At 42.9% G+C, this 14,303-nt stretch overlaps 1 pseudogene; it reads left to right on the forward strand.

The window, feature by feature from the left end:
- The first annotated feature begins 938 nt into the window (after nucleotides 1-938).
- LOC142761756 (uncharacterized) lies at nucleotides 939-9,311 on the forward strand (annotated as a pseudogene).
- Nucleotides 9,312-14,303: the final 4,992 nt, after the last annotated feature.

Below are 14,303 nucleotides of genomic sequence, written 5' to 3' on the forward strand. Positions count from 1 at the left end.
CCTGCACTGCACTCTGTCGTGTTGGAATTCCACAATGTAGAATTAGACCAGTGCACTCATGATCACACTAACAATGACTCGTACATTTAAAGAAAGAGGTATCGACATCATTATATGCATTGTCGTACGGACATGGCTTCTTGTCATCACCACCTTGCATGCATGGCTTTCAGCACGCTTAGTGGGACAAAAGGAGCGAGGATGCGCTTAAAAAGTGTAACAATTTTTTTTAATTACTTTGTACCTGGTGGATTCAGAAAATGTTTGCAGCAGCCGGTTCGTGAGGCACTGAACTCTGATGGTGAGGTCATATGATGGTTACTTGTAGAAGTGTTTTAGAACCTCTTTATTTTTCTTCATGTGTTATGGAACTCTGTTTTTTTTTTCACATGTACTGCAACCCAACTTATAAGTATTGTGCTTTGTTTACCATCTTTTTGTGTGTGTTTATTTTATAATTCTATCTTTCTTCGTATTTCACTTTGTTCACACTCTGACCCCAGTGTAGAGTAATTGTACTAGTTGGCCTCCCTATCTGACCTACAGTATTTGCAGTTTTAACACTGCCTGTCCTGTCGTGCTGAAAATGCACCATTTTGAATCGTGCAGGTTTGGCTGATGAATCTCATAGTTCCGTCCGGCCGCGTCGCCGGCACTATCCTGAGGGTAGACTACTGCGCAAGTGTCTAGTGTGTGGCTACACTACGAGTCACAGCCTCAACATGCGGGACCACCAAAAAATACACACGGGCGAGCGCCCCCACAAGTGCAAAGATTGCGGCAAGACCTTTAGGCAGAAGCAGCATTTGGCCACTCACAGCCGCACCCACACCGGCGAGAGACCTTACCAGTGCCACCTGTGTCCCTGGAACTCTGCGAGAAAGGACAAACTGACGCACCACTTGCAATCTCACGAGATTGGACGGCTTCAGCACTAGTGGTGTTTGTGTGTGCAGTGTGAAAGAAAAGGCCTGAGAAGGCACGGTGCGTGTGCGTCTCATTTTGTGGCTTTGGATGCCGGCCTGGAAGCACTAAGGCAGGGGCCGATTTGTTCCCGCCTCGGTGAATCCTGCGACTGAGCCACTTCGATGACAAAAACAGCATGCATGACACCAGGACATGTACAGACGGGTCCACTGTTAAAGGGAACGCTTGCGCGCACGGTATGTCTGGAGTTCACTCTTTTTGCGCCGCAGATTGACAGTTCTGACTTCTTTTGACAGACTAGTGCCATGCATAAGCATCGTTTACTTATGCACATACTGTTGGAGGGCCGGTAATATCAACGGTGCTCATTGCAGTGTTCCCTTTAATAGTGGATGGTACTGTACATACACAATGCAGCCTTTTCAAGATTATAATGAATGTTGAAGACTGTGCTCATGTAGGCATGGAGAAAGGGAATCAACAGAAGAATTTCGTGCATGGCTTTAAATAAGTAGCATATTCAAGTGAGTAGAAAAGACAAAAGAAAGATGGATTCGTCCTATCTACATTGTTTATGCCAGCCCTGTCCCTGATTTTTAGCATTTTATTATGTGCTACTTACTGGAAGCCATGCATATTCACCAACTTGCCTCACAAGAGATGGTGGTAGTAATTAAAAAAGAAAGAAGGCGCCTAATTTCTGCAGCCCGGCAGGGAACACAACGTAGCGCCTGCCTCACATGTGTGAAGGAAGAAATGCTGCAATGGAGTCATGCAGCAAAGGATCTGTTTCTCTCACCCAATAAGTGCACTGTAGTACACCTATTAGCGACACACATACGCAATATTTAGTTTCATGCTTGCAGAGTTTAAAATTTAAGTCGTGTGTGCAGAGCTCTCTTTTTTTTTTTTTTTCCAAGATGCTTTTCTTTTCGTTTAGCTACAGTCACTAACCTGTATAGCTTAGGTTCAGATATATTTTTTTGTCCCGAAAATGCCCGAAATTGTAAGCACTACACTCACACTACCATAGACATCACCGCTACAACACGCTGGTCGAGAAAGTCATAGGAAGACCCGTTTTCAACTAAAGAACTATGTATTTTACCACAGCAAAATAGGCAAGCACAAGGCCACACAGTATTTTGTCAATGCAAGCAGCCCTCTTCGAGTAGCACCAAAGTATGCAACTGTTGGCGTGTAAAGCTCTACTGTTTGGTGTCAGCTGAAAAACGCAAGTTACAAGCTGGTTTCACTTTTGACATTTACATCGCATAGAAAAGATGTGAAGGTGCAGACGGGTTTAACCAGTGAGATTCAAAAGCAGTAATTTATTCCACAAACATGTTATTGTGAGCAGTGGTGCACGAGATACGACACCATTTACACACTCATGGTGTAACACGGTCTATTATAGGACATTATTCCCTCCCCTTTGAGACTCACAAGCACAGGCAGTGCACGTCTCCCGAACACAATATTTGGCTGCGACATCCACAGTGGTGCGCCCAGCCTGAATTGGGGGCCGATAAAAACTACAAATTTTTGAATATATGCGTGGGTGGAAGACCCATTTTGTCTTGGGCCAAAGGAAGATTTTTGGAGGCACAGGGTACCCACGTATAGAAAGTGCAAGCAGTGCGCGCCTTCTGCATAATTGAGTGACATGTTATCGCTGAATAGCATGAAATACTTTTCACATTTAAAGCACACTTGTCCATTTTTCGTCCCCATACAAGCTAACTAATAACGCAAGTTTCAAACTGAGCCACGTGAGCTGCTGGGAAAAAAATTGTGAGTGGCTCGTTAAATTTTATCCATATGCTAAAAGCCAACACACAGCGCACCGCAAAAGACAACCTTAATACACCCTAATGAGCACAAGGGGGGGGGGGGGGGGGGGGATTGCCACCTTTTTATTGTCTACAGCAGCAGGTGACATTGCAATCCCATATTCCAGACACAGTGCTGTGGCACAACAAATCATTAACAACGCCAGTTTAGATTGAATGGGAAAAAACACGCCGGCTACACTTGTGCACATAAACAGCCCTCCTTTGACAGTTAGTATGGCTTCACTGAGTAGGCTCTCAGGTGAACAAATTCGTGGATTAGTTCTTTTTTACAAACTTTCAACTTTTCTTGTAAACAAATGCCTGCAAATTCTGAGGAATTGAATTCTCAAAATGAACAGTAGATATTACATTTACGTTATCCACCTTTTTTTTCTTTTGTTTTTACTACTAGCACCACATCGGCCGTCTTAACGCTCTAGGTGGAAACATGCGAGGGTTTTGTGTGGAGAATATGCGGAGCGAGTTTCATGCTGCCCGTCCCTTTGTGTCAACATCTGGCTTTTCTCTTCTGCATGCATCTCGGTATGGTACTGGGTGAGCGCATTGCCTGAGCAACTGATTACGAGCTCTTTTTTGTGTGTTTATTCACGTAGCGAAGTTGTACTACATGTAGCTACTTGTGAGGTTGCTGATGTGAGGCTTGCTAATGTTTACAGCTGCATTGGCACTGCAGTTTAAGAGTGAGCCACCTTCTGTTTCATTTCTGCAAAAGTCGAGGTATATCTTTCTGGATTTATACCTGTTCTGTTGCCAGTTGTGTTAACTAGTGGATAAAAAAGCGAAAAATCCAGCAAGGGCTGGATGATTTGAACCTGCCGAATTATAAATGTGTTTTTGCCTATCCTCATTTTCACAGTGTACGGTTGCATATGATCACTTTGCTGATGTTCAATTGGATGTGCTGCTTTCCACAAGCCATGTCACACAGTATAACTTTCCGTTGCTCAATATGAATACAGCCGAAAACAACATTATGCTGCATTTCTAGCCCAATATCTAAAACTGTTTATGCAAAAACAGAACACCAATGAACTCGGAATAAGTATATGTTTGATTACAATTCAATTAAGAATAATTACTGTTAAACACGATAACTGGTGTGTCATGACGATTCTTCTGCTAGGCTATATCAAGCGCTGTGAAATAATGTGTAAATTTGAAGTATATGCAAACATGTAGGTCTCAAATGGTTGAAGAGTTCATACATGCTGTTACTTTCTTTTGTGCTGCAAAGTGGCTTCTAGGATGTTTTGTTGTGGCATTTTCTTGTTCATTGTCAAAGACGTAAACGTTGCTTCTGCTAAGTAAAGGTTGTACATTTACTTAGCAAATGTTGGCAGACGTGTTTTTATATAAAATACGTATTACACTATGTGCAAATGTTGTGCACCTGTTGTTATATTCACTGTAGCACCCCACATAGCATTGTTGCATTCTACGTTGCTGCGTACCATGCACATGCTATCTCTACGCTGCATTTGAATGACTGCCTGATTTTCCATTACGATGATAAAGTGTGGGCCATTTTCGCAAGCCTTCTAAGGCCCATGTGTGGCTTTCTAAACTCACTATGTCTGTTCTGATGATTGTTTCTCGGCATACTGCTATTGCATTCTCATGCAGTCCTAGATTTACAAAATTATACTCTTTACTAAATCTCTGTCAATCACTTTTTTGTATGCGACACAGTTTGTTATTTCAAAACTGTGTCGTGACCAGTCAGAAATATGAAGCGGTGTTTTGAGCCATCGTGTCGCTCTAACTCTGTGTTCTTTTCCCACCATTTTGCTTCCTGTGGTCGCTCCTTAATTTTCGCATTTGTCACTTCGTGGACCATGCCGTACTTTCTGTGATGTTATGTTGTCAGAAGAAAATAATAGCTAATTAAATAATGCTTGAGAAAGCTTGTAAACTTTTGCACAAGATTTCTCGTTCTCTGCCCGCTCGCACTGACACACCAATATTTGAACAAAGCTCATTCTCTGTGTGCTTGCCAATCAGTACCATATTCAGTTACTTTTTTTTTTTAAGAAATGCATGTTTTGAAGGTGAAGCAGTACTTAAGATGAAATGATATTCTACCCTCTGTGGCTCCAAGCATGGATTTGTTTGTTGTACACAGTCGTTCTTTATGAAAGCGAACACGCGAGTGCGTGGCCTGCGCTCTGCGGTGGCTGCCTGCTGGACCATCATCAACCGACAGCAAAAGAAAAGACATTGACTTTTGGCATCACCTATTGGCAAACAAAACAACGAGTTATGGCCGCTGGACAAGTGCTGCAAGATGCTGTAGGCAGCCGTTGTAGAGAGCAGGTCACCCGACCGCATGTTCCCTTTCATAAAGAAGGACAATTTACACGCACCAGCATCTTTGATCCATGTGTACAGCGAATGTTTTGGGATATCACGCTAACCTCTATTTACTGGTATGTGCTCTCTATGTGTCACTTTTGAGAATCTTCACATAAAGTAGAAAGCCGAGCAACACCCTGCATAGCTTCTTTTGCACTCGTGTGCAAAGATGTTCGGTGAATCTCATCCCAAATATTTTGGAATTAGCTTCATCGATGGAAATAACTTTGGTGGTGTTTTGGAGGAATTTGTCAAGAATTTTGCATGCACCACTGTTCTTTTCGTGTGTGGATGGCATCACGAGTTATTGGTGCTGCAGTTTTTTTCGATTTCTCTGTTTTCAGTGATACGCTTTTTTTTATCTCCACAATATCAGCATTGTGCATTTTGTGACATCCAAGTTTTCAGTGCTGTGCTTTTTTTATTGTCTTTGTGCACGTTCTCTTTCTAATCCATCTTCCCTGAAATTTAAAGAAACCCTGAAACAGTTTTCACGATTTTGTGCAAGTACATTGGGCCGGTAGACCTAGTCCCAAGGGTCATTTGCTAACCGATTTGAGCTCTCTGCATAAACTGTGTAATATGCTACAACACTTTAAAGCTGGGAATTGCTGTGACTCGGCCAAATACGTTTTCAACTGCCCATTCACCGAGCGACAGGCGGCTTGACGTCACCATGGCTGCTGATCTGACTGGCTGTGGAACGTGCTGTTCAGGCACATGAAGGCGGAGCTTAGCCCCAAGCGCTCGAAGGAAGAGTTGAGGGTGAAAGGCAGAGGGCACCTATTTATTGCTCGTAGCTCTGTTGATAAAGGAAGTTTTGATTAATTATGGTGCCAGCGATTTGCTCCAATATTATTCTAATCAAAAACAAAATGAGAATAAAATGTTTTAGGGACCATTTAACTGGCAAACACAACCTGGCCCCAGTGTGGTGTAGTAATCACTAGCCTGTCTATCTTGCCCTCTGTCATTTGCTTGAAATGCAATCTGTCGTTTTGTGCAGGCTTGGTTCGTGTTCCCTGTCCCCGAGGCCGGCCGCGTCGCAAGGGACCCCCGAAGGGAAAGCATGTGCTGGTGTGCTCTGTGTGTGGCTACGCTACAAGTCACTCCACCGGAATGCAGAACCACCTAATAATACATACGGGCCTGCGGCCGTACAAGTGCGACTACTGTGGCAAAGCCTTTAATCAGAAGTGCAACATGGTGACGCACATGCGCATCCACACCTGCGAGTGACCTTTCCAGTGATACCCAGAGGACCGACATCACTCACCACACAAGAACTTGCGAGTGCAGACAGCGTTTTACAGATAGCGTTTAGTATAAAAGCTTTGAGAGGAAAGGTTGAGAAGGCGTGTAAAGCGTGTGGTTCATTCTGTGCCTTAGGTCAGTGACTGTAGTCGTATACAATGTAAGAAGTCTTGGAGGTTCGGCCCTGACTGCAGAAGTACAATAACCTATCATTCCTACGACCAAAAAAATACTCTCGCTCATGCACAATGTTCTCTGAAGGTGAAGTCACCAGCTGTCTGGCTCAAGGCATCGATCCGGAGAGCACATTCATTGGTGGAGGCCTTATAGGAGGACGTGTAAATTTGTACCTGACAATGGAAGGCTTTAGGATTGTGGTTAGTTTGTCTATAACCAAATATAACTGGCCACTGAGTCATTTAAATGTAGAAAGGACATGCATTTCATTAAGAAAAGTAAAAACAATATACCAAGCTTATCGAATGTTACTATAAACCTTTAAGGTTGTTCTCACGTAGTAGGTATGCATTCAGACAAGTTTGTGCTACGTGCAAGTGATAACATACTTCTATCTATGTGTTTGTGCACCTCCCGAAATTGTTTGGCATGATGTACTTGAGAAGTACTGGTTTACCAATGTGTTGAATTATGTCGGTACTGTGCTTTGAGAATAAGCCACTTTGGTTTTTTGTTGTTGCTGTTGTTCTGTTTGTTTATTCTAATCTATGTACATTTTTCTTCACAAACACTTTCTTTGTGTTATAAATTAACTTCTCTTTTTGAGATACAACTCCTCTGTTTTTCTATGATTCCTTCCCTGTAGAAATGAGTTTGTCTCTGCTCCCCATGGAGTAGACACATGCTGTTACTAATAACTTTCATCTGCGCTTCATTGCAAGTGACTTCATTGCAAGACACCTAGATGAGCGATGCCAGACTTCTTTCCATTCTTTGACAAGGGCTTCTTGGACCAAACGTTACTGCATGACTCTGCATTGCTGCTGTTATGTGAAGTGCAAGAGGATGTATTACGTTATGTATAAGTTTCATGCACCTATGTCATGCACATGCTCTGCCTATTCTAGGATTGAATGACTTCCAGGTTTTCTTATTATCACAGAGAAGTGTGGACCATTTTCGTGAACCACGCTAAGCTAGGCCCGTTGCGAGGCTAAGCTAACCTTGGGTGCTGTAGTCGCAGCTTCTTGACCTAATATTACTATTGCTATGTAATATCAGATTAACGGTTTTTTGTGGCTGCCTTTATAGCAGTGTGCAAAAACTCATTTTTAATCATCCAAAGCTAAAGTGCTTAGGATGATTAACAATGAGTTTTTGTACACTTTAGAAGTGACTCCGTCACTCTTAAACAATGCTTGTGTTCTTGTGTAGATGAACCAGCATTGAATTAATGCATCTATACTATTTTTTTTTTTTTCAATGTGCAGATCGTAACACAGGTTATAAGTGAAGCAGAATGGAAAGAGGAGCTAGTTGGTACTAGTTCATAACTTATGTATTAAAAGCACTAAAAAACTCTTGTTCCTGTCATGTTAGCTATACAAGAATATGAAACAGGTTATAAGAGTAGCACTATTTTTTAAACATTTTTGCATCTGTTCTTTTTGTAATTCCCTCCTTCCTCACTTTTAAGTCAAGCCATTTTATCACCGCAGTTAGGTTCAATTGTACCCTGCAAAACTCCCATCGTTGTCACCCAATTATTTAAAATGTGCGGTTTTGATTTTTTCAGACACGGTCATTGTTCGCCATCGCCCTGGCGAAACGCGCCGTCATATGTCTCCCACGAAAAAGCATGTGCTGAAGTGCACCGTGTGCAACTACACTACATGTTACAGCACTGACATGTTAAAACGAAGAATACACACTGGTGAGCATCCGTACAAATGTCACTTCTGCTCCAAAACTTTCCATCAGAAGTCCAACCTGGTCACGCACGCTCGTGTCCACACTGGCTAGAGACCTTACCAGTGCCACCTCTGTCCCTGGGGTTTTGCGTGGAAAACTGATATTACACGCCACTTGAAAACTCACAAACACAGGCAGCATTTGCCTGGTGGTGCACCCACGTGAAGCTTTAAAAGGTTGAGAAGACGTGTAATGCGTGGGTCTCAGTCTCCAGTATCAAGTGGGGCACCAGGCTTGCTTAACCCATTAGGGACCACGAAAGTAGTACTGGTTTAATTTTATTGAGATTTTGCACACTTAATATGGACAAGTATAAACATTCTCACCAGCCATTTCAAGCTCCACTTTATAAATGTAGCTATTTCGAAGGTCTTCACGCATAAGAACAAATTGGTCATGCATATTCACATTCCCACTAGTAATAAGCGTTTTCAGGGCCACCTGTGCCCTGTGAATTTTGTGCAAAACATCAATGTTAGGTACCATTGTTATATGCACAAGAGCAGGAATTTTGTGCCTGATAATGGTCACTTTTAAACTGAGAAGTGCAGTTGAAAAAGTGTGCGAAGTTTGCATCTCATTCTATGGCTTTGGGTGCTGTGCTACAGTGGCTAAAAATTGTTTATGCTTCAGTGAAATCTGCCACTAATCCACTTTAACAACAGAAAGGACAAGCATGATACTTGGACAACTGCAGGTACGGCATGAAGTCTCTTGGTGATTTTTACGAAGCCCAGCTGTTGACTTTGTGTTATGTGCGAGAGATTATGTACTCGTGTCTATATGTTTATGTTTATCCCAAAGGTGTACCGAATGAAGTCATTTGCGAGTGCTGTTTCAGTGATTTGCAGCATTGTACTGTACTTGAAAAACAAGGTTCCTCATGATTTTTTTACTGCAAAAGCCAATGGCAGTAGAATGAACAATTTTGTCAAATTTTGTTTGTTTTGTAGCCCCTGGTGCGGAAATACAGCGAGTTTTCTGTTGGAAAAAGTTGTCTTCTCTTTCTTCCAATTATTCGTCTCTGAAACTTTGGTATTTACTGGAAAACTGCTTCAGGCAGCCGTACATATTCTGAATTGTGGTAATTGTCAAATATTGGCAGAAACAGTGTTAGAGTAAGTCAGTGCTTTTTATTATTTATTTTGCCTAGGGGTTATGTTGTGAATGTGCATGTGTGGTTTATTGACAAGCTGTGGCAGAAATAAGCTACTCCCAGAAAGTGAATGCAACATGCTGCCAGCACGAATTGAATCTGCACGCAGCCTTCGGATACAAAAGGTGAAGGTTCAGTCAATGCCAGCGGCAAAGTTTTTTTTTTTTTTTTTTGTCCACTTTATTCACATCTATTTCACAATTATTGTAATACACAGTTCACTTGCAGTGCAGCTTAGCTACCCCTATACTTTCCTTCATTATATACTAAATTTTATTAGGATCGTGTGAAACGTAGAAACGAGCCTTTGAAATTTTCTTCCTTTCTTAATCAATTCCCGCACTTGCTGACTGACTGAAAATGGCACGAATTAGGAGAACCAAATCCATATCTACAAAGCCTGTAATATGGAGAGCAGTTAGAAAACTATGGGCAAAGTCACAAATAGACAATAATTGGGATTGATCTTTAGGGCGCTGGTGCGTGTCTATCTCTTGTCAACGTTCCGGATTATGTCATGTTGTGAAGATAAAATGACAGTCAATTCATAATGCTGGAAAAAAAATAGAGATGAACTTTTAGAGTGAGATTTGTAGTCATTCGTGCCTCCACAGTTTAGAGCAAGAACACACAGGAGTTGCAACTCCCGCCAGCGTGGTTGACCAGATAACTTCATCAAACGCCGACCACCGATAACGCGACACAACCGTACATACGATACGGCGCGCTTTGGAGCCGTTGGAGCATGGTGCGATGGCAGCGCCACGTGTCGCCATGGGTTGCGGCGGAGACACGCAACACTACCGAGTTGTTCTCAAATTCAAACATTTCATAACTACAGACGCATACACAACCGTAGCAAGTATAGCCATCTGGGGTATAGCCTCTGAGATTCGTAATTGGCGGGGGGGGGGGGGGGGGGGTCTGTCGGTTGAGGTTAAATTGCTAAAGTGAGAAATTCAAACATTTTCTCCAATTCACGTTTAGTGTTATGTCTATTAAGGCTCCACCATTTTATCACTTGGCAGCATCAAGGATGGTCACGGATAAGTTTGGCTTGGAGGGAAAGTGGCAGTCGTTTGAAAGGTATGTGCGCTGTTGGTTCACACTTTAAATCAGTGTGAACTGCAGCATCTGTGAATTATACCCTACAGAAAATCATAAGAGAAATTCACCTACTACTCTGCCAGCAGCCATGCTCACAGGACAACAACCATCGCACCGTGCTGTCACTTTCGTGATCCGATAACTGTGTGTGCGTACTTAGTGGGTGCTTTCAGTTGCTGCATGTGCCTAAGCGCAACGAGGATCACAAGTCTCGACGACTGCGAGCTAACTAGACTACCCGGATGCACTCTTGGCCGCTCAGCCGCGTACAAAGTCGTTTGAACAGCTCATCGAATGGTGCAAGATATGTGCTTCATGTGTCGCTGTCTTCTACGACTGATTCCTGTGCAGTGGTCTGATCGTTTCGCGCGCTGTCACCGATTTTTTTTTTTTTTTTTTTTTTTTTGCTCGCGTGAAGTGCATGACACTTTAAGGGCACCACGAATGAGCTCGCACTCTTCACAATTACGGCGTCCTGCAAAATAGTGTGGTGGTGGTAGTGGTTAGAAGATGAGAAAAGGCACCTAATTTCTGCAACCCGGTCGGGAGCACGGCGCAGTGCCTGCAAAATAGTGATAGATTCCGTGCCGTGAACGTCGTGTGTGTACACGGCGCCACGCTCACGTGTTGCGCGCGTCGTTCATGCCGGTGTCGCGCAAACAATTTCGATCGGGACCGATACCGATTAGGCTCGAGTCGGAGGAGATACCGTCGCACGCTCACTTTTAATTGCAATCTGGCTCAAAGATCACAAATCACAATTTGGCCTTCGTGTGCTCCGAACTCCTTAATTTTTAAACGTTTAGCAGCGACCAATGTTGACCGTGATTAAGAAATTTAATCCGAATCGGATCTGGTAGCGATGAAAAAGTGCCCAGGGTGTGACCCTGATATTCGTTGGGGCCGGATAGGATTTTTGACCGAAGCAGCAGCAGCCCCTCTCACTCTGACCCCCCCCCCCCTCCGAAGAAAAAAAAAAGAAAAATCCGGGCGCCTTCAAACTCACTTTCTTTTTTCAACCTCACACCCACACCATCTTTGTTGACATTATGTTAACGTGTTTACGCCTTCCCAAGAAAGTTTTAGACGAACCCCTACATTGTGTTGTACTGAAAATTTCTCTGGGCAGGCTTCTCAGCGCTATGTACTATAAAACTGTAGGACATCGGGCAGGAGTAGAACAGAGCGATGCGGTTTTACTTTTTCTCTTGCCTCCCATTCGTTGGTGTAAATCTTTGCAGCATTCAAAATGCCAGCCAGTATGTGTTGGGTCACAGAGAGCAATGTTGGCCTTTGATGCTGCTTCAGATTGTGCAGCATACAATACATGTCTCTGGCATGCATGCCACACAGGTCAGCGAGGAAATACTAGGGAGTTTTCAAATAAGAGCCCCGAAAGTTTGCGGTCCCAAAGAAATAGCGTAGAGGCCACTGCGCAAAACCCAAACCGCGTTTGTGTTTTGCGTTGGGGACGCTCTTTCTCAAATTTAGCGGGAACCCCAAAGCCTGCCCCAAAAGCTTTGCGTCAGACAAACGTGATGGCACCCGCTGAAGTGACATGACCAAGAATTGGGTAGGTATTCAAAGCGCTTCAGACCCGATTCGAAAACTCTTCACTCATGCTTGACCCGAAGCGTACGCAAAGGGCTTTGGGGCCCCTATCAGAAAACTCCCTACTGATTCAAGAACTGCACCCCTCTTACGCAAAGCCCGTTGCAAAATCTAAATGCGTTTTTCATTTTACCCTTTCCAATGATTTGTGGGAAGGTAGTGCATGTAACATATCTGTGGTATTGGAGGGAGGAATTCGCTCTAATTGTGAGATTGTAACGATTAACACCCATGCTGTAAGTCTCTAAGATATAGCTTATATACAAGTCTATGATATAAGTATCAGCAAATATTAGAGCTTGTAGCTTATGTTTCAGGTTTTTCAGCCTCTTTTAGACTTGGTGGAAAAGATGCAGAACAGGGGAAGAAATGAGTAGCATTACGAAGCCTGATCTCACAACTAACTCATTTTTTTTGGAGAACATGTCATTCTGTATGGCTGCTTACTGGATGCATACTGTGCCCAATCAATTTTGGCTGCTGCATTTTATTCAGGCCCTCCTAATCCCATCTGCTTGATCATTTTTATTTTTAACTTGATTCTATGTCACATGTTCACAGAAAAGATGTCTGTGTCAACAAATACATTTTCTTTTTTTTTTTTTTTCGAAACAAGTTTCTGTTTTACTTCTGAAATATACAGGAGACAAACTATCTATGAACACAGGATGCCGTCTTCAAGTAGACACATTGCAGATAAGCATATGGCATATTGCAAGCTCTAAGTGTTCTATTTTATAAAAGTTCATAATGCATAATTGAAATCAAAGGCAGTAGATTACGCTTAGCAATGTGGGTTTCTATTATGTACGTGAGCCATGTGCACAAGCATATTTGCGTTCTCACTCTATTGGGATGGTACTGCTTTTGAACTCCTGACCTCATGTTGAGCAGAAGGGAACTGCTCGGCATTAGGTGCTCAGCACGAACTGCTGTCACTGCAGGTTCAGTAGTTTGGAGAGATGATAAGACACGCGTCTAAATCGTATGCTCAACATGTTACCACTAAAAGCATATTATGATGCCCCTTCTCACAAGTGCTCTTCATTTCTATTTCAGTATCATTATCTGTAACCCCTATATACACTGTGCACTCTAATTTTTACAGATTCCCCGACCATTAGACTGGCCAGCAAACTGAAGTCAGCATAACAGGAGCCAAGCCAACAAACACAGCAAAAACTTTGGATCTTGGCATCGGAAAAATTTCATATTACAGCACTCGAGAAACCTTTCTGTATTTTACTAGAACATGTTTTTGGTCTAGTTGGTTCATGCTGAAGAAAGGTTAAAGCCACAAGCCGCGTAGACGAAAAAAAAGAGGGGGGGACAGGTTTTTACGCTCTGTCCCGTCCCCTTCTATTTTCGTCTATGTGGGTTGCGTCCTTAACCTTTCTTTCTGTTGTTGCATAGTTTATGGCCCTTTGACAGTTTTCTACCTGGACATTGTAGGACAAAACTCACGTTGATATCGTTGATCAGTTCACCTGCATCGCGAGGCGCAACTACTTTTGCCATTCTTGTTATAAGGATAGCAGTAAAATTCTAGCAGTGTGTCAAAAACTGCACCGTTTTGTAACATGGCCTATTTTATTCATCTTTGCCCTATCCTTGAACACAGACATTTAGATATTCTTTTACAGCATGGCTCACTGCACATAGTGGAAGGCACCCGGTGAAATGCAGCGTTAGGGCACAGGGACTCAGCCAAATGTGACGATGTCTGTGTCCTTTCTCTGCCTATTAGACCCATATGTGTTTCATGCTCTACATATAATTATTAATCTGGCATGACATCTAAAATGGTCACAGTTTCTTGTTTAGACTAATGGCACAGTAATATATAGAGACAAAACAAGTCAAAACATAACGCAAAGTTTCGGAAGTGGCAACTGTGGGGCCACTGCTTGCAATAATGAGTTACCTGTTTGAATGTTTTCTTACGTGGCTTGCCCAGTTTCTTTCCTTTTAATTAACAATGTCTCCATAATAAAATGCCAAGCAAGTGCCCCGCCTGAGTAAGCACCTCGCTTTCTTTTTGGGGAGATGCGAAATAAGCACAAATGACCAAGCAAGCCCCCCTCTCCCCTGCATCCCCTCCCCCTTTTTTT

This window comes from Rhipicephalus microplus, chromosome 9 (assembly GCF_043290135.1).
Source record: "Rhipicephalus microplus isolate Deutch F79 chromosome 9, USDA_Rmic, whole genome shotgun sequence".
NCBI classification, from domain to species: Eukaryota; Metazoa; Arthropoda; class Arachnida; order Ixodida; family Ixodidae; genus Rhipicephalus; species Rhipicephalus microplus.